At 51.5% G+C, this 22,940-nt stretch overlaps 1 protein-coding gene across 1 annotated transcript in view; it reads right to left on the bottom strand.

The window, feature by feature from the left end:
- PTGER1 (prostaglandin E receptor 1) overlaps positions 1-16,610 on the bottom strand; it is a 114,370-nt gene extending 97,760 nt beyond the window's left edge. The window contains exon 1 of the mRNA XM_069603958.1: positions 15,066-16,610. The gene's annotated coding sequence lies outside the window, so the exon portion shown is untranslated. The remainder of the gene's footprint in view (positions 1-15,065) is intronic.
- Between the last annotated feature and the right edge of the window lie 6,330 nt (positions 16,611-22,940).

Below are 22,940 nucleotides of genomic sequence, written 5' to 3'. Positions count from 1 at the left end.
TAATCCGGTACTTTAAACCGCTTGCATTGTATTGGAGGGAAGCAACACTACATCTCCCAGAATGCACCAATGTATGTGAATGCCCAGGACTGGCCACATTGCATATACGTGGCGTGATGCCCTCAGCATGTGTTCATGTCTCCCTAGGCCGAACTCACAGTGCCCTCTTGTGCTCCAAAAGGTCAAAACATAGATGTGCGACCGTGGATGCGTGTTCACATAGGGCAGGGGTCTGCAGACGTTTTGAACTACAACTACCAGCAGCCCTAGTCAGCATAGTCGATGGTGAGGGATCATGGGAGTCAGAGTCTAAAACAGCTGGTGATCGGCAGGTTGTAGACCGCTGACTTATGGGAACAGCAGCCCTACATAAATGCACTGCTTTAAACATGGAGGCGTACAGTGATTGCAAGCTAGGCTCACCGGTTGCAGAGGGGCCCCACACAGTGGCGGGAGGCCGGATCGACACTAATTAAGGGTCCAGTGTTATGTTCCCTTAAAGGTTCTTGTACCATGCACTGTTGCCACCTGCGTGGTCTCGTGGCGCTCTGGTGGACCAGCAATTGAAGGAGGGTGGCAGGTTTAGTTGGTCGGATTGAGCAGGAGAAGAGGAAGAGAGCTTTGATGTGCTGTTGGCAGCTTCAGTTCGTGCTGTTGGCAGCTTCAGTTCGGAGAAGCCGGTCACTGAGCGTAGGTCACTGAGCGTAGGTCCGTTTTCGGCTGCAGCCGTCATGTGGTATGCAGGTGAGATTGTGTATGGTTTGTTTCCTTGCCGGGGATGCACTGAACGTTGAATATTGACGGCAGCCTTCAGCCCTGATACCAACGCTGCAACCAGGTCATGTGTGCCATGAACTTCACTCTGTTCTGCCCTTGCCACCGCCACCACTACTGTTGTGCAACACTGAATGTGAATTCATGGTCCACACAGATGCAGGGAATGCCACAAAGTGATGGGGAGAAGTGAGCTGACACTATTCTGTGCAATCCGATTGTGGCCGCGGGATGTCATGCCTGCCCCGACCGCCAGGGCCGGCGCTTGGCAAGTGCACCATGTGCTGGCTGGGGCCCCGCGTAGAGGCTGACCCTCCGAATCTCCTGCGCTGTATTCAGTGGCGGATGCAGCCATCAAGCGGCCGCGTGACCCTTCTCGGCCAGGCCTGGGTTCTTTCACAATGTAAATGCACATCAATGGAGGGCGGGACTGTGGTTCTCATGTGTGTTTACATTGTGAATGAAGGTAGGCGGGGCCAAGTAGGGTCCCACTCCCAGCCGCTGCAGTTTCAAAGTTCAGGCTGATTGCCATTCTTATGCAAGGCCTCACGCAGCGTTCTGAACTGGGCAGCCTGTGGCTTTTTACTGACATGCAACGTGCCCCTTTCTCTTATCCGCCCTGAACGCTTTTTGCTGATCTGCACAGTGCCCCTTTACCTTATCTGCCCTGAACTGGGCAGCCTGTGACTTTTTATTCATATGCACCATACCCCTTTCTCTTATCCGTCCTGAACTGGGCAGCCTGTGACTTTTTATTGACATGCACCGTGCCCCTTTCTCTTATCCGTCCTGAACTTGGCAGCCTGTGACTTTTTATTGCCATGCACCATGCCCCTTTCTCTTATCCGTCCTGAACTGGGCCGCCTGTGACTTTTTATTGCCATGCACCATGCCCCTTTCTCTTATCCGTCCTGAACTGGGCAGCCTGTGACTTTTTATTGCCATGCACCATGCCCCTTTCTCTTATCCGTCCTGAACTGGGCAGCCTGTGACTTTTTATTGCCATGCACCATGCCCCTTTCTCTTATCCGTCCTGAACTGGGCAGCCTGTGACTTTTTATTGCCATGCACCATGCCCCTTTCTCTTATCTGCCCTGAACTGGGCAGCCTGTGACTTTTTATTCACATGCACCATTCCCCTTTCTCTTATCCGTCCTGAACTGGGCAGCCTGTGACTTTTTATTCACATGCACCATACCCCTTTCTCTTATCCGTCCTGAACTGGGCAGCCTGTGACTTTTTATTGACATGCACCGTGCCCCTTTCTCTTATCCGTCCTGAACTGGGCAGCCTGTGACTTTTTATTCACATGCACCATGCCCCTTTCTCTTATCTGCCCTGCAGTGGGCAGCCTGTGGCTTTTTGCTGGCCTGCACCATGCCCCTTTCTCTTATCTGTCCTGAACTGGGCAGCCTGTGGCTTTTTGCTGACATGCACAATGCCCCTTTCTCTTATCCGCCCTGTACTGGGCTGCCTGTGGCTTTTTGCTGACCTGCACCGTGCCCCTTTCTCTTATCCGTCCTGAACTGGACAACTTGTGGCTTTTTACTGACATGCAACGTGCCCCTTTCTCTTATCCGCCCTGAACTGGGAAGCCTATGGCTTTTTGCTGACATGCACCGTGCCCCTTTCTCTTATCCGTCCTGAACTGGGCAGCCTGTGGCTTTTTGCTGACCTGCATCATGCCCCTTTCTCTTATCCGCCCTGAACTGGGCAGCCTGTGACTTTTTACTGACGTGCACCGTGCCCCTTTCTCTTATCCGTCCTGAACTGGGCAGCCTGTGGCTTTTTGCTGACCTGCACCGTGCCCCTTTCTCTTATCCGTCCTGAACTGGACAGCTTGTGGCTTTTTACTGACATGAAATTTGCCACTTTCTCTTATCCGCCCTAAACTGGGCAGCCTGTGGCTTTTTGCTGACCTGCATCATGCCCCTTTCTCTGATCCGTTGTGAACTGGGAAGCCTGTGGCTTTTTGCTGACATGCACCATACCCCTTTCTCTTATCCGCCCTGTAGTGGGCAGCCTGTGGCTTTTTGCTGACCTGCACCGTGCCCCTTTCTCTTATCCGTCCTAAACTGGGCCGCCTGTGACTTTTTACTGACATGAAATGTGCCCCTTTCTCTTATCCGTCCTGAACTGGACAGCTTGTGGCTTTTTACTGACATGAAATGTGCCACTTTCTCTTACCCCTCCTGAACTGGGCCGCCTGTGACTTTTTACTGACATGCACTATGCCCCTTTCTCTTATCTGTCCTGAACTGAGCAACCTGTGGCTTTTTGCTGACATGCACCATGCCCCTTTCTTTTATCCACCCCGGAAACTGGGCAGCCTGTGGCTTTTTGCTGACCTGCACCGTGCCCCTTTCTCTTATCCGTCCTGAACTGGACAGCTTGTGGTTTTTTACTGACATGCAACGTGCCCCTTTCTTTCATCCGTCTTGAACTGGGTCACCTGTGACTTTTTACTGACATGTACCATGCCCCTTTCTCTTATCCGTCCTGAACTGGACAGCCGGTGGCTTTTTTCTGCATGCAATGTGCCCCTTTCTCTTTTCCGTCCTGAACGGGCAGCCTGTGTCTTTTTGCTGACATGCACCGTGCCCCTTTCTCTTATCCGTCCTGAACTGGGCAGCCTGTGGCTTTTTGCTGACCTGCACCATGCCCCTTTCTCTGATCCGTTGTGAACTGGGCTGCCTGTGGCTTTTTGCTGACATGCACCATGCCCCTTTCTCTTATCCGCCCTGAACTGGGCAGTCTGTGACTTTTTATTGACATGCACCGTGCCCCTTTCTCTTATCCGTCCTGAACTGGGCAGCCTGTGGCTTTTTGCTGATCTGCACAGTGCCCCTTTCTCTTATCCGTCCTGAACTGGGCAGCCTGTGGCTTTTTGCTGACCTGCATCATGCCCCTTTCTCTTATCCGTCCTGAACTGGGCAGCCTGTGGCTTTTTGCTGACCTGCATCATGCCCCTTTCTCTTATCCGTCCTGAACTGGGCAGCCTGTGGCCTTTTACTGACATGCACAATGCCCCTTTCTCTTATCCGTCCTGAACTGGGCAGCCTGTGGCTTTTTGCTGATCTGCACAGTGCCCCTTTCTCTTATCCGTCCTGAACTGGGCAGCCTGTGGCTTTTTGCTGACCTGCATCATGCCCCTTTCTCTTATCCGTCCTGAACTGGGCAGCCTGTGGCTTTTTGCTGACCTGCATCATGCCCCTTTCTCTTATCTGTCCTGAACTGGGCAGCCTGTGGCCTTTTACTGACATGCACCATGCCCCTTTCTCTTATCCGTCCTGAACTGGGCAGTCTGTGGCCTTTTTCTGACATGCACCATGCCCCTTTCCCTTATCCGCCCCGGAAACTGGGCAGCCTGTGGCTTTTTGCTGACCTGCACCGTGCCCCTTTCTCTTATCTGGCCTGAACTGGACAGCTTGTGGTTTTTTACTGCATGCACCGTGCCCCTTTCTCTCATCCGTCCTGAACTGGGAAGCCTGTGACTTTTTACTGACATGCACCATGCCCCTTTCTCTTATCCGTCCTGAACTGGACAGCCGGTGGCTTTTTACTGAATGCACCGTGCCCCTTTCTCTTATCCGTCCTGAACTGGGCAGCCTGTGGCTTTTTGCTGACCTGCACTATGCCCCTTTCTCTGATCCGTTGTGAACTGGGCTGCCTGCGGCTTTTTGCTGACCTGCATCATGCCCCTTTCTCTTATCCGTCCTGAACTGGGCAGCCTGTGGCTTTTTACTGACATGCACCATGCCCCTTTCTCTTATCCGTCCTGAACTGGGCAGCCTGTGGCTTTTTGCTGACATGCACCATGCCCCTTTCTCTTATCCGTCCTGAACTGGGCAGCCTGTGGCTTTTTGCTGACATGCACCATGCCCCTTTCTCTTATCCGTCCTGAACTGGGCAGCCTGTGGCTTTTTGCTGACCTGCACCATGCCCCTTTCTCTTATCTGCCCTGAACTGGGCAGCCTGCGGCTTTTTGCTGACCTGCACCTTGCCCCTTTCTCTTATCTGGCCTGAACCTGGCAGCCTGTGATTTTTTACTGACGTGCACCGTGCCCCTTTCTCTTATCCATCCTGAACCGGGCAGCCTGTGACTTTTTACTGCCATGCACCGTGCCCCTTTCTCTTTTCCGGCCTGAAATGGGCAGCCTGTGACTTTTTACTGACATGCACCATTCCCCTTTCTCTTATCCGTCCTGAACCGGGCAGCCTGTGACTTTTTACTGCCATGCACCATGCCCCTTTCTCTTATCTGGCCTGAACCGGGCAGCCTGTGACTTTTTACTGCCTTGCACCATACCCCTTTCTCTTATCCGTCCTGAACTGGGCAGCCTGTGACTTTTTATTGACATGCACATTGCCCCTTTCTCTTATCCGTCCTGATCTGGGCAGCCTGTGGCTTTTTGCTGACCTGCACCATGCCCCTTTCTCTTATCCGTCCCGAACTGGGCAGTCTGTGGCTTTTTATTGACATGCACCATGCCCCTTTCTCTTATCCGTCCCGAACTGGGCAGCCTGTGGCTTTTTGCTGACCTGCACCGTGCCCCTTTCTCTTATCCATCCCGACCTGGGCAGCCTGTGGCTTTTTACTGACGTGCACCGTGCCCCTTTCTCTTATCCGGCCTGAACTGGGCAGCCTGTGACTTTTTACTGACGTGCACCGTGCCCCTTTCTCTTATCCGGCCTGAACCGGGCAGCCTGTGACTTTTTACTGACATGCACCATTCCCCTTTCTCTTATCCGTCCTGAACCAGGCAGCCTGTGACTTTTTACTGCCATGCACCGTGCCCCTTTCTCTTTTCCGGCCTGAAATGGGCAGCCTGTGACTTTTTACTGACATGCACCATTCCCCTTTCTCTTATCCGGCCTGAACCGGGCAGCCTGTGACTTTTTACTGCCGTGCACCATGCCCCTTTCTCTTATCCGGCCTGAACCGGGCAGCCTGTGACTTTTTACTGCCGTGCACCGTGCCCCTTTCTCTTATCCGGCCTGAACCGGGCAGCCTGTGACTTTTTACTGCTGTGCGCCGTGCCCCTTTCTCTTATCCGGCCTCAACCGGGCAGCCTGTGACTTTTTACTGACGTGCACCATGCCCTTTTCTCTTATCCGGCCTGAACCGGGCAGCCTGTGACTTTTTGCCCCTTTCTCTTATCCGGCCTGAACCGGGCAGCCTGTGACTTTTTACTGACGTGCACCGTGCCCCTTTCTCTTATCCAGCACATGAATTATTTGGCACGAATGGGATCATTGCCTTAGCAAGAAGGTGTTCACTTAAAGTAAAGCCTCCCTTTTAAAGGTTTGGCCTATCGTCTGACATGTATTCAAAAATAAGGGTTGCTTTATATGGAAAGGCAAATGCTCTTAACATCTTGCATAACAGCCTGCTGGAAGGTTGTGACAAATGTGACCTTTATCCCAGTAGTGGTCTAAAAAAAGACACATGTTTTCCAGGGTTGTAATATTGTGCATTGTGGGCTTCTAGCTTTCCATCCAGGGCCTGGAAAATAAAGCAGCAACCACATTCTTTTGCTTTACCATGTGTCTCTAAGGGTTAACTTATTGTAATGTTGCTATAATATGATATATATATATATATATATATATATATATATTTAATAAGTAAACTATCTGAGCTCTGAAGTTTCTCAGGGCCACATGTGAGAAGGCAATGATATTCCTGTTTTTTTCTCATTTGGATTCAGGAATCTATAGTTCCCCTCCTGCCCCCCTTGAAATGTATGAAAACATTAAGATCCAGAATTGCAGGGGAAATCAGGACTGGATGGCATTCTCATGCTTAGCACCTGAGGATGGTATTCTCATGCGTAGCACCTGAGGATGGCATTATCATGCATAGCACCTGAGGATGGCACTCTCATGCGTAGCACCTGAGGATGGCATTCTCATGCGTAGCACCTGAGGATGGCACTCTCATGCGTAGCACCTGAGGGTGGCATTCTCATGCGTAGCACCTGAGGATGGCACTCTCATGCGTAGCACCTGAGGGTGGCATTCTCATGCGTAGCACCTGAGGGTGGCATTCTCATGCGTAGCACCTGAGGATGGCACTCTCATGCGTAGCACCTGAGGGCGGCATTCTCATGCGTAGCACCTGAGGATGGCACTCTCATGCGTAGCACCTGAGGATGCCATTCTCATGCGTAGCACCTGAGGATGGCATTCTCATGCGTAGCACCTGAGGATGGCATTCTCATGCGTAGCACCTGAGGATGGCATTCTCATGCGTAGCAGCTGAGGATGGCATTCTCATGCGTAGCACCTGAGGATGGCATTCTCATGCGTAGCAGCTGAGGATGGCAATCTCATGCGTAGCACCTGAGGATGGCATTCTCATGCGTAGCAGCTGAGGATGGCAATCTCATGCGTAGCACCTGAGGATGCCATTCTCATGCGTAGCACCTGAGGATGCCATTCTCATGCGTAGCACCTGAGGATGGCATTCTCATGCGTAGCACCTGAGGATGGCATTCTCATGCCTAGCACCTGAGGATGGCATTCTCATGCGTAGCACCTGAGGATGGCATTCTCATGCGTAGCACCTGAAGATGGCATTCTCATGCGTAGCACCTGAGGATGGCATTCTCATGCGTAGCACCCGAGGATGGCACTCTCATGCGTAGCACCTGAGGATGGCACTCTCATGCATAGCACCCGAGGATGGTATTCTCCTGCATAGCACCTGAGGTTGGCACTCTCATGCATAGCACCTGAGGATGGTATTCTCATGCAGAGCACCTGAGGATGGCACTCTCATGCAGAGCACTTGAGGATGGTATTCTCATGCGTAGCACCTGAGGATGGCATTCTCATGCGTAGCACCTGAGGATGGCATTCTCATGCGTAGCAGCTGAGGATGGCATTCTCATGCGTAGCACCTGAGGATGGCATTCTCATGCGTAGCACCTGAGGATGGCAATCTCATGCGTAGCACCTGAGGATGCCATTCTCATGCGTAGCACCTGAGGATGGCATTCTCATGCGTAGCACCTGAGGGTGGCATTCTCATGCGTAGCACCTGAGGGTGGCACTCTCATGCGTAGCACCTGAGGATGGCACTCTCATGCGTAGCACCTGAGGATGGCATTCTCATGCGTAGCACCTGAGGATGGCACTCTCATGCATAGCACCTGAGGATGGTATTCTCATGCATAGCACCTGCATAGCACCTGAGGATGGCACTCTCATGCATAGCACCTGAGGATGGTATTCTCATGCAGAGCACCTGAGGATGGCACTCTCATGCAGAGCACCTGAGGATGGTATTCTCATGCGTAGCACCTGAGGATGGCATTCTCATGCGTAGCACCTGAGGATGCCATTCTCATGCGTAGCACCTGAGGATGGCATTCTCATGCGTAGCAGCTGAGGATGGCATTCTCATGCGTAGCAGCTGAGGATGGCATTCTCATGCGTAGCACCTGAGGATGGCATTCTCATGCGTAGCACCTGAGGGTGGCACTCTCATGCGTAGCACCTGAGGATGGCACTCTCATGCGTAGCACCTGAGGATGGCACTCTCATGCGTAGCACCTGAGGATGGCACTCTCATGCATAGCACCTGAGGATGGCATTCTCATGCGTAGCACCTGAGGATGGCATTCTCATACATAGCACCTGAGGGCTCTGCTCTACAAGACTTTATTGTAGGCCTTGAAATCCAAACTTTAAATATTTGTGCCAAGTAGCACTCGGAAAGGTATGTGTTTGAGTGTTTAAACTGCGCATGGGTTAAAAATCCCAGCTTCACTGTTTAACCGCAGTGTGTGATCCTGGGCAAATAATGTAATCCTGTGTAGTATAGAGGACTGGCGTCAGCAGCGCCATCATTAACTTTGTTCCCATTTTACTGCCAGTCACCAAAGTGGCATCGCCATTCAGAGTACTGCCCAACAGGGAGGCCTGTTTGTTCCCTTGGTGCACTGTGCAGTTTCTAGTTTTGCTCCCTTTAAAATGCACCATTTGCCACAGCTTTTCACAAAAATCCTGGGATTACAAAAAATGGTGTCTCAGAGAGTCACGATTTGCACATTTGTTTTGGTGCCCGGGTAAATTCTGTGTCTCAGTGGGACCCTGATCAGGAGTGGCCGAGAGTAACCCCTGAGTGGGTCCGGTGGACGTGATGTACTCGTGCGAAGGTCCTTCCTGAGCCCCAAGCGTTAGGCTTTCGTTCCGACTGCAGCTCTAATTTATTAATAACTTTCATTAACATTACTGTTCCAATCTCAACAATTTCTCTGTGTTTGTGTAGATTTATATTAGTGAGTAACCCCAGTGAAACGTGATTCATTGTCCTGTCATGTGAAGATTATCTTTAGATCTTACACTTGCCGCTTTTGTACCTTTCGTTTCTTAAACACAGCTTAATGGCTAATATTTGCCACATTATACAATTTCTTGACTTAACTATTTGGTCTTCACACCTTATTTGGTAGTAATTCAAAGCGTGAATGTTTCAACAACATTGGCTACTGAAGAAGAGTTATTGAAGTGCACGAAACATGTCAAGCCTGACATCCACAGACTGTCTGTATCCTATTTCGAAAGAGTCAAATGATCTGTTCTAGATGCAGCCCAGTGAACATCTTGCAACTCAAGTTATTCACTAATTAAATGTACACAAATACGGAGCAATTGTGAAGGAAGTTTTATAGTGCCAAGGAAAGTTGTTTCTGAGCTTAACAAGGAGGGTGCAACGGTTTGCCTACCAACATATAAGTGTTGGCTTTTCTATTTACACGTGTTGTTAGCCTGGTTGCCTGGGGCTTTTAACATCAGCACCAGTAAGAACTTCACAAACCCACGACTGTAAAGACCATTAATATGTAGATGTGGAAAGTGGGCCACCAGTGGTAATTATTGCCCTCTAGGTGTGATCCTTCTACCAGCACATTGCAACTGCGTTCTCCTTGCTGTGATCCACTCTTATCACTTCCACCGTTGTACCAGATACTCTGCTGCAGATTTTCCCTTTAGATTGCCCCTCCATCACAGGGTCGCGGATGCTGGGAATGCCGCAAACTAGTGGTAATACATTCACTGATTTTATTCAGTGCAAGACACTTTCATCTGTCCTAGAAGCCAATGAGTATTACCCTATTGCTACACTGCATTCATCTTTTCTCTGGGCTCTGTTTGATCATCTGTTATTGCCCCCTCGGATGTCGCATTATAGTGCCACCACAGCAGCATGAAGCGATGCCTGGCAGTATTGAGAGGACCAGACAGATGCTGATTAAGATTCATAGACATTGACTTTTATTGTGACCACTGGTTTAATTCCACCTCTGCTTCAATGTAAACTTGTCTGTCTAAATCTGTATGGCCAGCCCATATTGTCCTAGTGCCGGTGCAAACTTCCATATACTAGCTGGCCCAGTAGTCACTTTGCTGAGGTGAAGTTACTGGTCTGGCAGAGATTGATGTGTTTAGGGCTACATGTATGGCATTTCATGACAGTGACTTAATCCAATCCCACTCCTGCCACCATATTTACATGTGTGCTCTCCAGAGAAGAGCTATTTGTTTACTCTGTTGATGATGGCTGATCCCTGTGAGAGATGACTGATGCATTTTAGTACAGCACCATCATCGGAAACTACTAATCCCATTGAGAGATGACACCATGCTTTAGAAATGACTGCTTAGCCAATCAAGAGTGAGAGTGCTTCAGAGTTGCATTTTTGCAATCATTCAAGCCAACACTCCTATGCAGAGCCACATACATCTGGCAGAAAAATCTTTAAGAGATCCAGAGTTACCAACATCCCTGCTGTTCACCCCCTTTGACTCAGCCACACTATTAATTACTGGGTGAGAGACAACTCCCAAGACCATAGCCAACATCTAGGGACAATTCCAGGGCTAATGCAAACTCTTATCAAGAGTCTGAATATATATCCTGCCCCACATTTGGTGATATTCTGCTCATTTACGCAAAATGTGTGCTTTTAAGTATTCTGACACAGGTAGCGTGTCATAAATTATTTTCCCCCACATGCACCAATCAATTTAGTGCCCCCCACACTATCAACATTGGCAAGATACATGTGATGTGTGTGTGAACCCTCATGGGGTACCACATATCTATATTTTTAGAATGTACACCTCCGTGCAAATTAAAGCGATGCATGGTATAAATCCCTTTAACATCACATAACCTTGATCTACTGAATTTTCGTCTTTTCTTTAAAAAAAATGGGAGGCAATCCCACTTACCACTCTACCATTACATTTTAGAAAAATGTGCAACATTGATGCAAATGCAGTAGATGCAAATGAAGGCACATGTAAAGGCATGCCACCCCATTGGATAACATGCAGATACCCAGGCGGGATACACATAGTACAAGAGGGGAGCTCGAGTTTGTACTTGAAGACCACAGAACAAGCAGAGGCTAAGGAGTAAGTCATATGAAACTAAAGAGTGTCCACCACAGAAGAAAGCTCCCAAGATGAGAAACTTCACCGGGGAGGCTCAGGAGTAAGGGGTCAAGATATGAAGCAGCCTGGGGAGGCTCGGATGTAAGGGGTCAAGATGTGAAGCAGCCTGGGGGAGGCTCAGGAGTAAAGGGTCAATATATGAAGCTACGCTGGGGAGGCTCGGGAGTAAGGGGTCAAGATATGAAGCTACACTGGGGAGGCTCAGGAGTAAGGGGTCAAGATAAGAAGCAGCTATGGGGAGGCTCGAGAGTAAGGGGTCAAGATGTGAAGCAGCCTGGGGGAGGCTAAGGAGTAAGTCATATGGAACTAAAGAGTGTCCACCACAGAAGAAAGCTCCCAAGATGAGAAACTTCAATGGGGAGGCTCGGGAGTCAGGGGTCAAGATATGAAGCAGCCTGGGGAGGCTCGGATGTAAGGGGTCAAGATGTGAAGCAGCCTGGGGGAGGCTCAGGAGTAAAGGGTCAATATATGAAGCTACGCTGGGGAGGCTCGGGAGTAAGGGGTCAAGATATGAAGCTACACTGGGGAGGCTCAGGAGTAAGGGGTCAAGATAAGAAGCAGCTATGGGGAGGCTCGAGAGTAAGGGGTCAAGATGTGAAGCAGCCTGGGGGAGGCTAAGGAGTAAGTCATATGGAACTAAAGAGTGTCCACCACAGAAGAAAGCAACCAAGACGAGAAACTTCAATGGGGAGGCTCGGGAGTCAGGGGTCAGGATATGAATCTGCTCAGGAGCATGGGATCAAGAGGTGAAGATGCCCCGGGGTGGTTCAGTAGCCAGGTGGTCAATATATGAAGCTGCACAAGGAGACTCGGGACTAAGGGGCCATAATATGAAGCTGCACTGGAGAGGCTCAGGAGTAAGGGGTCAAAATGAAAAGCTGCTCCGGGGAGGCTCAGGAGTAAGGGGTCAAAATGTGAAGCTGCTCCGGGGAGGCTCGGGAGTAAGGGGTCAAGATATGAAGCAGCATGGGGAGGCTCGGGAGTAAGGGGTCAGGATGTGAAGCAGCCTAGGGGAGGCTCAGGAGTAAAGGGTCAAGATGTGAAGCAGCCTAGGGAGGCTCGGGAGTAAGGGGCCAAGATATGAAGCTACACTGGGGTGGCTCAGGAGTAAGGGGTCAAGATAAGAAGCAGCTATGGGGAGGTTCAAGGGTAAGGGGTCAAGATGTGAAGCTGCTCAGGGGATATGTTATGATATGATATGGCATTTATAACGCGCCTATACACTAGTGTTTTAAGGCGCGACGAGGCAGGGAGGGGGGGAACAAGGGGAAGACAGACAACGATCCTACTAGGCCAGGTGACATTGAGATCGCACAAGTGCAGGTGAGAGGGGTGGGGAAAGGTGCGAGGGGAGACGGGAGGGGGTATTGCAGTACATGGGATCAAACAATAAAAGAAGTGCAGCCAGCTGGTGGCAAGTGCAAGGGTAAGTGCACTCAGGAGTAAGGGGCCAAGAAGTGAAGCAGCTCGTGGGAGGCTCGGGAGTAACGGGTCAAGATGTGAAGCAGCTCGGGGTGGCTAGGGAGTAACGGGTCAAGATGTGAAGCAGCTCGTGGGAGGCTCGGGAGTAACGGGTCAAGATGTGAAGCAGCTCGGAGGAGGCTCATGAGTAAGGAGTCAAGAAAGGAGTCAAGAGGTGAAGCAGCTCGGGGGAGGCTCGGGATTAACGGGTCAAGATGTGAGGCAGCTCTGGGGAGGAGGCTCGGGAGTAACGGGTCAAGATGGGAAGCAGCTGGGGTAGGCTCGGGAGTAACTGGCCAAGATGCGAAACAGCCCGGAGAGGCTCGGGATTAACCGGTCAAGATGTGAAGCAGCTCGTGGGAGGCTAGGGAGTAACGGGACAAGATGTGAAGCAGCTCGGAGGGGCTCATGAGTAAGGAGTCAAGAAAGGAGTCAAGAGGTGAAGCAGCTTGGGGGAGGCTCGGGATTAACGGGTCAAGATGTGAGGCAGCTCTGGGGAGGAGGCTCGGGAGTAACGGGTCAAGATGTGAAGCAGCTCGTGGGAGGCTAGGGAGTAACGGGACAAGATGTGAAGCAGCTCGGAGGGGCTCATGAGTAAGGAGTCAAGAAAGGAGTCAAGAGGTGAAGCAGCTTGGGGGAGGCTCGGGATTAACGGGTCAAGATGTGAGGCAGCTCTGGGGAGGAGGCTCGGGAGTAACGGGTCAAGATGGGAAGCAGCTGGGGTAGGCTCGGGAGTAACTGGCCAAGATGCGAAACAGCCCGGAGAGGCTCGGGATTAACCGGTCAAGATGTGAAGCAGCTTGGGGAGGAGGCTCGGGAGTAACGGGTCAAGATGTGAAGCAGCCTGGGGAGGCTCCGGAGTATTGGGTCCATATGTGAAGCAGCTCGGGGGAGGCTCGAGAGTAACTGGTCAAGATGTGAAGCAGCTCGTGGGAGGCTAGGGAGTAACAGGTCAAGATGTGAAGCAGCTCGGAGGAGGCTCATGAGTAAGGAGTCAAGAAAGGAGTCAAGAGGTGAAGCAGCACGGGGGAGGCTCGGGATTAACCGGTCAAGATGTGAAGCAGTTTGTGGGAGGAGGCTCGGGAGTAACTGGTCAAGATGTGAAGCAATTGGGGTAGGCTCGGCAGTAACTGGCCAAGATGTGAAACAGCCCAGAGAGCCTCAGGATTAATGAGTCAAGATGTGACGCAGCTCGGCGGAGGCTCGGGAGTAACTGGCCAAGATGTGAAACAGCCTGGAGAGGCTCAGGATTAACAGGTCAAGATGTGAGACTGGACAGTAGGCGCCTTGGTTGGAGTAACCAGTCATTTCATCAGACTGGGCACATGGGGCAATGATAAGGGGGATCCAGGTAAAGAGCGATGATAGTAATTGCCTGGGTGAAGGTGGGGTGCAGTGCTATCATACCAGACATGGGGGCTCAGGAATAAGAGGGCCCCGGATAAACTTCACAGCGAAAAAGAATGAGTTTAATAAGACTTGTCTCAGACTGAGAGCGGCATACCTAGGAGTAAGCACGGATTAAGCCCGCGAGAGTGTGCCAGGAGTAAAGGTGGCATTGTCGGACTGGGTATGTCTGTGTGTGTGTGTGTGTGTGTGTGTGTGTATTAGTGAGCTGTACCCCAGCTACGGGGGGCAGTGGGGGCGGATGCGGGCTGCTAGCAGGTGTCTACAGAGCGGACCGGCCCTGGCAGTTTACTGCATATCATTTAGCGGAGCAGCCAAGAGTTCATATTTGCTGTCTGTGGGGAACAGGAAACAATGCTGAAATGAGCGTCTGTAGATGGCAGGATGGTCGGCCTAGCGCTCCCTGTCGGTCTTCTGTGCGCTACAGAAAGAATCGCGAAGGCTGATCTTAAAAATGGAACGACGATCATGGGCGGTGTGTTGTCCAAACTGCAAGTCTGAAATATATTTAGAAACAAGCATGGTCCCCCAGCAGTGTGTACCATACCCACTCCAAGAGACGAGAAAGGGGGACGCGGAGCAGGAAAGTCCTTAAAATGAGAAAACTCCTCGATTAATGATTGGGACACCCGCTGCCCCCCACCCACACCCCACTCCCCCGCGCCGCCATCGCTTACAGTTCGCTGGCAGGGGTGCACCCTACGCACCAGACACAGCCCCAATTAGCCATAGTGCCGTTTCTGCGGTCACTTGGCCGAGGTGCGGCCGTCTCTAGCGCACGGTAGCTCCCTCCGCGGCTTTAAGCGCTTTTCGCCCGAGCTCGCTGTAAAGAAAATATGGCATTCGGGGGTACACGAAGGGCGACACGGTGCTACGTTCTGCATTTAAGGGGGGCTCGCTGTGACCCCAGATAGCTGTGTGAATTCCCCGTGTGTTGCCCATCTAGCGCTTACCTTCTTAAAGTCTTCTGCCACCCGCTCCTTCATGTTGGCCCCCCGAACTCCTCCACATTGTTTTTGCTTCGAGGCGCTTCTCGCATCGTCCGCCACTAGCTGCCGGCTCTCGGGGTGAGGGGTCGGCGCGGGTCCGGCGCTGCCATGTACTCCGATTCTGCGTTTCACCCACCAAACTCCCCTGTCCTCGGTCCTTGGAGTTCACCTCAAGAACAACAAAAAAATGCACCAGTTCGCGAACTAATAACGATCGCCGTTCTCTGGACAGCTCCGATCTGCGCAACGCTTCATAAGAAGCTGCGGGTCGCTCCACTACTCTCTGCGTGCATCGGTCACTTTACCCTTCCACGTCCATCCAGCTTCGGCCTTTACTCGGATCTCTCGTCGGCTTTACTCCAGTCTTTACTCCAGGCAATGTGTCGCCATCACGCGTCACACGTGGAGGCAGGAGAAACGCCCGCACCTTCCACGGGACAAAGCTCCGAGACTGAAGTGGCGACTAGAAATCCCAGCGGAAACACGAGTTGATTGCCCCCTTGAAAGAGATCAGGGGAGAAAGCCCCATTTCGGGGAAGAGAAACGTAAACACCGGACTTGGACACCGGCTAGCTGGGCGGGTTGGTGTTCCAGCTGCGCAGATCCTGCAGGTCGAGCCTTTAATTCTCCACGGAGGTCAGTAAAGGCGCCTCATCGCGAGGGCGTGAGTACCACGCGGGATCCTGGAAGCCAGGGGTGGAATTTGGCGTGTCACAGACGGTGCATTGAAGTACTGAAGTGTTCCGTGTCACGCTCGGCGCAGGTCCCGCACACGTGTGCTTCCTGGCATGGTGGCACGCCCGCTGGTATGGATGGCACGCTTACGGTTGCGTGCGAGAAACACCAGCCCCCAGGCGTGGTCTCTACTCCCGGGGCAGCTCCAACCCTTATAGAGTGAAGACCTTGAACGGTATGGAGAGAGCTCGTGCTTGCAGGGCGACACACCGTGGCTCAACACCCGACCTCAGATCCCCGAAAAAGCGACATACATTGAGGTCGAGAATGTTTAATGGGAAATAGTCCGGCTTGGAATGCACGTGTCCCGGGACTCGCCGGCTTCTGCATGGCTGTTCTGGAAACATCCACCCAGGATGAGGGCCGGTAGATGCATCCGGTCTCCTGGCCAGGGTTCATAGCCTCTGGCCTCCTGTTGGTCTCCGAGGCGCCCCTAGCCGTGCACTTTATGACACTACGAGTCTCATGTCCCGGGCCGCCTGGCGCAGGTGTCCCAGCACTAGGCTGCTAGCGCATAGTAACCGCGCCCTGGCTTCTTGGCGCTTGTCTCCGTCACCTTGCTTGCCGGGAGACTCATGCACGTTCCCACCTCATAGTGACCACAGCAGGCCCTGGCAGCAGTCGTGGCCCTTCCCTGGTGTCAGCTGGCTTTGGGGACGGTCGCTGGGGGTCGAGTCGGAGCCGGCGAGTCTCCTGGTGCCCGGAGCTGCGTGCTCAGCTCACCCTCGGTTCCCCGCCTCACTGCGCGCAGCTTTTGGAGATGCTCTGTACACGCGCCCTGCCTCCTCCTCCTCCTCCTCCCGCGCTGCGAGGCTTAATTCACTTCAAGCCAACAGGTGGGGCTGTGACACAACCCTCGCCGCACGCCCGGGCCACAGGGGGGCTCCCGGCTTACAAGGGGGAGTGAGAAGGAAGCGAGAAGGAGAGGCGGAGGAAAGAGAGGCGCGCGAGAGAATGGAATGGAGAGAGCAGAAAAGAGAGATGGGGAGAGTGAGGTTGAGAGAGGAGGGAAGGTGCGTAGAAAGATAGAGGAGAGAAAGAGGCGGACAGAGTAGAAAAGAGAACGAGCCAGTGGGGAATGAGGAGAGAAGAGGGAAAGATGGAAAGAGAAGACAAGAGCGCGAGTGACAAGAAGACACAGATGGGAATGAGAGACGGCGGAGAGTAGAAGAGACGGAGATGGTGGGACCGTGAGAAGAAAAACGGGAGAAAGCGAATGAGGAGGAGAGAGGAGAAAAGACAGAGGTGGGAGAGCATATGTAAAAGGCAGAAGGGGGAAAGGATGTGGCAGAGACAGAAGAAAACAGAGAGCTTAGGAAGCCAATGAAGAGGAGAGGGGAGAAAATAGTGTGAGAGATGGTGGGGAGAAAGAAGGGGAGGGTGTGGAGAAAAGGATAGGCTGAGTAGTGTGGGCTCGCTTTGCTCCTCTTACCAGATCCCTACCTAAGTAATACATCACAGACAACTTATGTGTATGGAAAGGTTGTAGGCCGTAGGCATTTTATTTTCTTACAGAAAATACAAAACAACAAAAATCAATACACTGCCATATGCTTTTGGGCACCTTGTGTCCAGTCCCGAAGTTGCCCAAGGCTCCTCCTGAGCCCTGTTATCCCTGGGCCTTCGTTCCTGGGCACATGCCGCCTATGACATGCTTTGGACCGTGTACCGAAAGAGTACTCAGCGTTCCCACTTCTGCCTGCTCCTTCTTTTCTTGGACCGTGTACCGAAAGAGTACTCGGCGTTCCTTCTTCTGCCTGCTCCTTCTTTTCTTGGACCGTGTACCGAAAGAGTACTCGGCGTTCCCACTTCTGCCTGCTCCTTCTTTTCTTGGACTGTGTACCGAAAGAGTACTCGGCGTTCCTTCTTCTGCCTGCTCCTTCTTTTCTTGGACTGTGTACCGAAAGAGTACTCGGCGTTCCCACTTCTGCCTGCTCCTTCTTTTCTTGGACCGTGTACCGAAAGAGTACTCGGCGTTCCTTCTTCTGCCTGCTTCTTCTTTTCTTGGACTGTGTACCGAAAGAGTACTCGGCGTTCCCACTTCTGCCTGCTCCTTCTTTTCTTGGACCGTGTACCGAAAGGGTAATCGGCGTTCCTTCTTCTGCCTGCTCCTTCTTTTCTTGGACCGTGTACCGAAAGAGAACTCGGCGTTCCTTCTTCTGACTGCTCCTTCTTTTCTTGGACTGTATACCGAAAGAGTACTCGGCGTCCCACTTCTGCCTGCTCCTTCTTTTCTTGGACCGTGTACCGAAAGGGTAATCGGCGTTCCTTCTTCTGCCTGCTCCTTCTTTTCTTGGACCCTGTACCGAAAGAGTACTCGGCGTTCCTTCTTCTGCCTGCTCCTTCTTTTCTTGGACTGTGTACCGAAAGAGTACTCGGCGTTCCCACTTCTGCCTGCTCCTTCTTTTCTTGGACCGTGTACTGAAAGAGTACTCGGCGTTCCTTCTTCTGCCTGCTTCTTCTTTTCTTGGACTGTGTACCGAAAGAGTACTCGGCGTTCCCACTTCTGCCTGCTCCTTCTTTTCTTGGACCGTGTACCGAAAGGGTAATCGGCGTTCCTTCTTCTGCCTGCTCCTTCTTTTCTTGGACCGTGTACCGAAAGAGAACTCGGCGTTCCTTCTTCTGCCTGCTCCTTCTTTTCTTGGACTGTATACCGAAAGAGTACTCGGCGTCCCACTTCTGCCTGCTCCTTCTTTTCTTGGACCGTGTACCGAAAGAGTACTCGGCGTTCCCACTTCTGCCTGCTCCTTCTTTTTGGACCGTGTACCGAAAGAGAACTCGGCGTTCCTTCTTCTGCCTGCTCCTTCTTTTCTTGGACCGTGTACCGAAAGAGTACTCGGCGTTCCTTTCTTCTGCCTGCTCCTTCTTTTTGGACCGTGTACCGAAAGAGAACTCGGCGTTCCTTCTTCTGCCTGCTCCCTCTTTTCTTGGACCGTGTACCGAAAGAGTACTCAGCGTTCCTTTCTTCTGCCTGCTCCTTCTTTTCTTGGACCGTGTACCGAAAGAGTACTCGGCGTTCCCACTTCTGCCTGCTCCTTCTTTTTGGACCCTGTACCGAAAGAGTACTCAGCGTTCCCACTTCTGCCTGCTCCTTCTTTTTGGACCGTGTACCGAAAGAGTATTCAGCGTTCCGGCTCTTGCCTGCTCCCTTCTTCCGTTATACTTGTAGGGTGGGTTGGGTGGCAAACGTTTTTCCTTCCACTTATCCAGGCACTAAGAGCCTACCCGAGAGAGGTGAGCTCTTTACCTGGTTTGTGCCGCCTCTCCTTTTCCTGGCTTACTTATACACCCCAAGCCTTTTGTTCCTTCTTGGGGGCCGGGTTTCCCCCCTGGCTCCTTGCTGTTATATTTCGCACCTTCCCCCGGTGCTGCTTTGTTAGGCGGAAACCTGTGCAGTTCCCTCTGGGACCACTGCAAAAGATTTAGGACTACAGGTGTTTGGCAGTAAACCCACTTGGTAGCAGTCTGTACCACACAGATTCACTTGGTAGCTGTGGCTGAGCAGTCAGACTTCCCTCAAGAAGAGTTAGGCAGTATGTGGAGTATACAAAATAGGGCAATCTACACAGTAAGACAAGCAAACACGCAACAAGGCTTCGGTGTAAAGATATATAGTTATTTATTTATAAGAACACATCTATAGAAAACACTCTGGCACTAATACGGCAAACGATTTCAATCACAATTACTATACGAAGGAAATATCAATCCCCCTAACAATATTTCGACAAGTCTAGGTTCAACGGCATCACTTATTTGCAGACAGAGGTGTATGCTTTAACCTAGATGGCACTCTAGTATTCGTTAGGACGGGAGAGAAAAGGCGGGTTAAGAAATCAACTCGATACCAATATTTTTAAGAACAAATGCAAGGCAAGAAGAAAGGAACCACTGTAGATTCCAAAGTTCAGAGGCCAGGCCCACTCGGAGAGAGGCAAGGCGGTATGTCCCAAATAGTATCTTAGTGGAAATGCGCTTCGAGTCTTTATTGCAAATTGTTATGGAAAGATTGGACCAGTTCAGAACAACAAGTTAAAGAAAGCTTGGAGGCGACCCAATGGAAAGGCGAGGATTAAGACACCTCACTCTATCCGGCAGAAAGGGAAGCCAGGCGGACACGGTACCTTGTTTGTGGAGAGACAGCTCCGGCGGGGGCAGTTGTTCCTGGTGGTGGATGCACGTCGGGTCTTTGCCAAGAGTAGAGATGATCTCGTCGTCGAAGAAAAGTGAAGTCCGCTGCACCACCAGGGAAGAGGCCTGCCGCGGACTGCTCCGTCACAAGGCACCACCTTTTGGTCGCGGTACAGGGGTAGTGGCTATCCGGTTGCTGAGGTGCTCTGCACGGGCAATTCGACCACTGCGTCCTGGGCGAAGAAAAAGCAAAGGTGACTGGTTGTTCCCACCAGTCAGGGGAAGAGATTCTCCGGCAGGGAGATCTCCTCTGTCGTCGGGAAGTGGTGAGTTGGATCCGCAGGACTCCACCGGAGGTGTCGTCGTTGCAGGTCGGCTCAGCTTTACCCTCGTCGGATTCTTAGGTCCTGTGGCGACTTCTGAAGATCCAGTCCCAAAAGCCCTGCTTTTATGCAGAAAACCCCCATTCATTCAGCCTAGCTGTCAATCAAAACACGCTAAGTGGTGAGCGGGGTGGCTCGGGGTCGAATATAACAAGTAGTTTCCACTGCCACCAGCCAAAACTCGACGAGGGGGGACGGGACAGTGCCCCCTCGAATAACAGACCCAGGAGTAATCGAATTACCCCTACTAGTACGTCCACAATAGGCTGGTTTGTACTAGTTCTGTTAGTAAATTTAGGTCTAGTAAAGCCAATGGTGACTTTACATGCCCGGGGAGACGGTAGTCAGTCCCTGGGTATGGAGTCTATGATGGAGCTCCGCTAGGATGCCCCAGTGCTACGGAACGGAGGGTGCAGTGTAACACACATAGCAAAACATATGAGACCCTATGGAGTAAAAGACCCCATAGCCCATAGAACACATTGACATTCAAAGGAATTACACACATTCATGTCCAAGAGTGGGAGAAAAAGAGTCTCACTCTTGGCAGGGTGGAAAAAAAACAAACTCCAGAAATCCAGCAAAGCTGCTGGGGGACTCACTAGGTTAGGAAATTCAGCCTAAACAGAGAATTCTCCCTAACATGCTTCCTGCCCTTTCCTGGGCTTTTGTTTCTTGTGGCGCCGTTCGGACGCCCCTCCCTACGCTTTCGCGCCGTTTTCCCCCACCCCACGCCTAAACTCCCAGACCCTCTATAGTCCCGCATTCCATGCGGCCCGGGACCTGGGGCATAGGCTGAGTAGTGTGGGCTTGCTTTGCTCCTCTTACTAGATCCCTACCTAGATAATAAATCACAGACCAATTATGTTTATGGAAAAGTTGTAGGCCGTAGGCATTTTATTTTCTTACAGAAAATACAAAACAACAAAAATCAATACACTGCCATATGCTTTTGGGCACCTTGTGTCCAGTCCCGAAGTTGCCCAAGGCTCCTCCTGAGTCCTTGTTATCACTGGGCCTTCGCTCGTGGGCACATGCCGCCACACCTGAGCGGGTGTTATACGCGCCCGTTCAGGTCCCCCCCAAAAGCACCCTACCTACAACCCCGTTCCTGGAGTGCCCTAAAAATGTTGTCGGAAAACCCCCCCATCCCCTTCCTTGATAGGTGCACCCCATCCTGGTGAAACATATCCGGATTGTTCCGGTGTAAGCCATGTCTTATGAAATGCAGCCCTGTGCTCTTGCAGTACTTTTCTACTGATTTATTTAGTTTCTTTCGGGCTATTTCGATTGCGTGCCTCCTCTGTGCCCCATACCAAACCTTTCTAGGTATTAATTCTGGCATGAAAATCTCGGTTTTCCACCAACTGCGTGCTATGCTATGCAAAGACTCGTAAATAATCCTCTGTAATTTCCTCTATTTGTGCTCACCAGGTCGTTCCCTCCGAGGTGCATAACCAGGTACTCGGGGGGGGGGGTCCCTGTAACCTATCAGGTCCGACAGCCTGTCGTGGATGTCCTCCCAGTGCATCCCTGGGAGGCCCCACCAGGATGTAATTGTGTTTTTGAAATGTAGTCCTTGCTTCACCTCTTCCAGCCACCTGCCTGCCCGGGTCACGAAGGAGTGCCCCACTATCCATGCCGATTTGTAGGGTCCAGCCTCTATGGAAACGGGGGAGATAAGTGTTTATATCAGTTCCTCCCTTATGTATTTTTTTAAAACATTGCGACTTCCATCCCCCACTTCTTTTCACTCCCTTTGCCCCCAGGCCCCCCGCCCATGCAGAGGTTGCCGGCCCTATCCTGAATGAGTGTGTTCCAAATTCTGCTGGATCCCATCCTGCTTTTTCCACCGCCTGTGTCAATACCGCCTGAAACTGGTACCTGCTGAGTGCAGTGCCGTCCCTATGTATTAATAGCTGCCCGTCGACCTCTGGTCGAAGATCTAGGAATTCTTGAGTGATGCATCTGGGACAGTGGTCCGTCTCTCTGATGCAATTGAGATCTATTGCTCTCCCCTTCCCCGTTTGGTCTGTTTTAGATTTCTTTAGCATTATAGACATCCCCTTGTTTCACAAACTAATATCCCTCCTTGCCAGGTCGTCTCCTGCCACCGTATTACTGGCCACCATTTCCCCTACCCTCAAAGCCCCGTAATATGCCAGCGCAAATGCTGCCCTGAACAGCGCGGTTTCGTACGTGCTGCTGCATGTATCTCGTAACCCTCTTAACAGAATTATCAACTTCCCAAAGTTCACTGGCCTTCTGTTATCTGGTTTCTTCCCCTCTAATTTAGCCCATCCTCTCATAGCATATTTATTCTAGCGCTGTCGGTTGGGTCCGGTATGCCCGCCACTTTTGTGGTATATACCACCGCCGCTAGGTGCGCTGCCGCCCAGCTTTTCTTTTTCCCTTTGGCAAATGACCCTTCGAGAAATTCACACATTTTTCAGTTGAAATTTATTTCACCTCTTTTACACCTGTTTCCCCCAACACATCTTTTACATGCTTTTCGTACTGCTTACCCGGTTTGTACGTTAGGGCGTTCCTGGTCAGTTTGTCAATGACCCGTTACGTTCTCCGTTCTTCT

This window comes from Ambystoma mexicanum, chromosome 3q (assembly GCF_040938575.1).
Source record: "Ambystoma mexicanum isolate Mex_15411 chromosome 3q, UKY_AmexF1_1, whole genome shotgun sequence".
NCBI lineage: Eukaryota > Metazoa > Chordata > Amphibia > Caudata > Ambystomatidae > Ambystoma > Ambystoma mexicanum.
The sequence above is the reverse complement of the archived record's forward strand: the minus strand, read 5'-3'. Positions and strand labels throughout refer to the sequence as shown.